General features: G+C 35.2%; 1 long non-coding RNA gene across 1 annotated transcript; it reads left to right on the top strand.

Annotated features, from left to right (window-relative positions):
* Positions 1-279: 279 nt before the first annotated feature.
* LOC140167173 (uncharacterized) lies at positions 280-4328 on the top strand. The gene is made up of 3 exons (XR_011860975.1): positions 280-415; positions 2623-2658; positions 3571-4328. It is a non-coding gene; the product is annotated as an uncharacterized lncRNA (long non-coding RNA).
* Positions 4329-4729: the final 401 nt, after the last annotated feature.

The following is a 4729-nucleotide window of genomic DNA, read 5'->3' as shown; positions in this document are numbered from 1 at the left end:
TAAGTTTCTTCCACTCTGAAGACTTAGAAACAGTTGTGTGATTCCACTGACTATTTGCAGTCGAAATCATCAACAAAAATCGAATCAGGGACTTGTTTTCACTCGAACATCATCAACCGGAAGTGACGTGACACGGACCGACAGAATAAGATATTTCAAAATTGGTGACAAATCAACTTTTCAACAATAATTATTTTTAGACTTTCTATTTTTCGTCGTTTGATGAAGATATTGATGTTACAATATGATGGCAATACACCTCCTTTCATAATTATGTATTTAGGTACAACAGTCGAAGACTACGAAACAACAGTGGTGACAGATGCAGATGATCCATCGTCAGCAGCCCCTACAACAACAACTGTGGCAGATGGCGCAGACCCTACAACTATAGTGACAGATACAGCGACTACTGGTAACTACAGACTTGACATTTAGTATGGAATATTTTTTCGCAAAATTCCAAGACTGGTCTGGAAGGGGTGGGTCTGCATAAACCGCACGGGCTATATATTAATTGGGGTGTGTCGGGAGATGGTGTAAAATAATTTTTTTGACAGAAAATGTGCTTTCTATTAGTTTACATTATGGTGCTCATAATATAGTGAATTAGCCTAAAATGGCGGTTTTAAGGAGACTGAATTGGATTTTTTTTGTGGGGTAAAATTTCTGAATTTGAGCAACATATATTTTGATATTATCAAATTTATTGAGGTTTAGGGTGATGTTTACTGAACCTAAATACCAATAAATGTTCATCAAAACTGAAATGCACTTGTAATCTACCAGTTTTGAAAGTGGGAGGAGCTTTAAAAAATATGGCTCTTGAAAGTGGTAAGCACTCGGAAAGTTTGAATGGCCCCCTGGGGCCAAATGATAAACTTACTGTACATAAAGAAGCAGTATGAGTTCTGTACTTAGATAATCTATGGTTCATATGACAACCATGAATCCGCGTAGTTGTTTTTGTACCGTAAGTTTATAACATTTGACCCGGGGGGTGGCATTCAAGCTTTCTAAGTACGTACCACTTTTAAGACCCTGGTAATAACAGAACAATTTTGCATAAAGTCCGAAATTGTGCCCCCCCCCCTCAGCTCAAATTCAGCCTCCCTGAATCCATTTAGGCACATTCGCTACATTAAAGCTCATTTTCTATCAAACAATTATTTTGCACCATCTCCCGACACACCCCAATTAATATTTAGCCCGTGCGGTTTATGCAAACCCCTTCCAGACCAGTCTTGGAATCTTTACGAAAAAATATTCCATACTAAATGTCAAGTTGTAATTCTGTCTCATAAATTTAAAATCATGGCTCATTTTTTTCAACTTAAAGAAGAAAACTGGGTGTCCTTTTGCTGAAATGTAATAAACAGAATTATGTAATTCAGTGTTTATAATAATATAGAACATATTACAACACACCGAGCAAATAGCTTTAAATGTAGGGTTATATAAAGGGTATAAAAACGTTTTAATAACATTCATAAAACATTAATGTTATTTAACTATTGACAAAATATTTTGCAAAATTTGTTTGTCAAATATATTTTACAATAACGTTTTGAAAATGTCTTCATGATCTTAATATAATCCGTAGTTTAAATGTTATTAAGGGATGGGGCATGAACGTTTGGACAGTATTTATTGTGGGACATTAGAGCATATCAGACATATCGAATTGCATTCTGAATACGAAGAATGTCCTTCTGATATCAAATAATTTTGATTTTTGAAATTCGCAATGTAATACATATATTATGGCAAATGATTAAAAATTGATATTTTTGATATTTAACAGTACTCAAAGCGAAGTAAACTTTATTAATCTGATGATTTTGGGGGAAAAAATCCATATCTTCAATATGAAAGGTCAAAATTTTCAATTGATCAATCGGCTTTTCCTCCCAGCTACATACACTTTAAGAAAATATCATTAGATTAAAAAAATTTACTTCGAGGACTGTTATATATCAAAAATGTGAAAAATATCAAATTTTAATAATTTGTCATACAATTTGTATTATATCGTGAATTTCAAAAAATGAAAATTATTTGATATCAGAAAGACATTCTTCGTATTCAGAATGCAATTCGATGTCTGATGTGCTCTCATGTCCCACAAAAAATACTGCCGAAACGCTCAAAACGCTCATTCCAGATCCCTTAAACCTTTTGAATAAACGTTTTAAGAACATTTTGTGTTTGATGGCCCCTCTAATTTGCTGATATATTTCTACTGATTATACGTCCAAAATTGTAAAGAAAAATGTTGGTGAATGATATTCTTTTTCCGAGTTATAAGACAAAAAGATGAAAAAAAACCCACACAAATGCGATTGAGGAAGACAGCGGAGCATTAGCCTGGCTGGACTTTTTGTCGGGGTATAGTTAGTACATGTAGGGGGTGTGGAATGGCAAAGAAAAACAATTAGGTCAATGAGCATTATTTCGGCCCAATATAATACTGGAAAATCTGCGTTCTTTCAGTTTCATACTGTATGAAGTGAAAGTTGCTAGGCCTATACATTAGGTACATCTCGCGCGAAGCGCGCGAAAGTATATAATTTTACAATATTATTATTATTATTTCACATTATTATATCCTCCCTTTTGCAGATGATGAATCTGGTGGTGGTGGATCTAGCGGTAATAGTAAGTATTGTATTATCTTTTCATATTGTGTTTAATCTTGATCCTCTATCTCGGTCGCACCGGTCCTCTGTCTGCAAATAGGGAGCAACATTTTGATATTTCACTATATCCAAGTCAGAAGGGACCAAAAGGTTGCATCTTCTGAGCCGAGGACAGATTCATGGTCATGATTCCATTGGAGTCATACCTTCTTGGCATTTTGAGATATGAAAAGGACCCAAAATATGAGGGGGTAATTATTTTTATTGTATTTGTCCCCTTTTTCATTTGACACCACTGGGGGAGAGGGTTATACCTTCTTGGCATTTTGATATGAAAAGGACCAATATAAATATTGACGCTGGGTCTTAGAGTGAGTGTTTCCCGGGTGGGGAAATAATTTTATTATATTCTTTTTTTTTTCTTTCATGTGATCATTACTTTGATCCCGTGCGCTATAGTTTGAATGTTTCCATGCTCCAGTGTACGATGCGTAAACCTCTTCCCTTGTTCATGTTGTTTGTGATTATATTAGGCTGGTGGGTAAGCATTATTAATTGATCTTGTACACTGGTATTAACGTGTAATACTTTTTGACGTCACTAAAAGTATTATACATAAAATATTACACGTAACATATGGAGTCTGCAGCCACCCTAAATGTGTTGTTTGTACTGTTCACCCTGAGTCACCCTGTTCATCCATAAGTGACAAAATTGACAATGCCTTTTCCCTGGAAACATGCAGATTATGAACACAGGTCTGTTTGGCTCGTCCAAAGGCGATGGGAATCGCTCTGAGCGAGAAATTAATCCAGATTTGTCACTTTTGAAACTGGTTTTTACAACAACAGTCCAATTTTTCCTGATCATATCATTACTGTCTTTAGGTTTCAAATACAATAACGTTTGTTCTTCAATTCCTTTATTACAGATAATGTGCCAATCATCGTAGGAGCAGTCTGTGGTAGTCTGGTCCTAATCATCATAGTCATCTTTATCATAGTGCTGGTGTGTCTTAAAAAGAAAAAGGATAAACGTGTAGAACCTAAAGATGAAGAAGGACATACAAATGAAGGATATAGTAACAACAAACCTCCACCTCACCTATCCTCGTCCTCCGACAAGTTGTCTTTACTCTCTCTGGAAATTGGATGCGCCAAATGAGGCAATTTCTCACCAAATTGGCCCAATTTTGTCTCAGTAATTCCTCAAATTGACTAATTATAATACAGCATTGCAAATTTGTGTGAGCCAAATATAATTTTCATTGGGCCAAAATTGAGACATACAGCCTCTGAGTAAACACTGCCGACAACACTAAGGCCCCAAAAAAGATTGCTTTCTTGTCCTCCACTGACCGACCCTAATCTGGAAAATCTGAAAAAAAGTTGTTGTTTTTGTTTTACTGTACAAATGAATACCGACCCTGATTTTGGAAATTCGAGAAAAAGTGTTTTTTTTTTTCTTTTAACATTTGATATTGGACATCCTGAAAAGTTTTTTTACAGTTTCCACACACTTCCAAACTGTTTTAAAAATATTCATGAAATGATATACATTAGAGAAATAATCCAAATCTCAACTATTTGGGCTATTTATTAGGCTAATTAAAGGCATACAGTCATGTTTTGGCTATGACCTTTAAAATAATAATAATAATATTTAAAAAAAAAAAACCAATCCTGACCGACCGACCCAATTCTGAAAAAGTTGTGGAGGACCCGGGGGGGGCACTCAAATATGAGAGTGTACGCATGCGTGACCAAATTTTTTCGAACACCCCTAAACAAGTTTTCCTCTGTGAGCAAAATGACACCCTAAGCAAGTTTTTAGCGCGCTTTCCCAAAAAATTTGACCCCCTAAACACGTTTTTGTCTAATTTTGACCCCCTAAACAAGTTTTTGTCTAATTTTGATCCCCTAAACAAGTTTTTTTGAAATACATGATATTTTCGTCCCGGATTTTCGTCTCCCCGTTTGTCCACTGAACTATATATATACCCATCATAATTTTATATGACGTCATTAATTATAATTAATATGCACGTTTATTTTTAATCTACATAGGGCCTGCACTTTGGCTCGTTTTTT

This window comes from Amphiura filiformis, chromosome 13, assembly GCF_039555335.1.
Source record: "Amphiura filiformis chromosome 13, Afil_fr2py, whole genome shotgun sequence".
NCBI classification, from domain to species: Eukaryota; Metazoa; Echinodermata; class Ophiuroidea; order Amphilepidida; family Amphiuridae; genus Amphiura; species Amphiura filiformis.
This window is presented reverse-complemented; position numbering and strand designations above follow the sequence as displayed.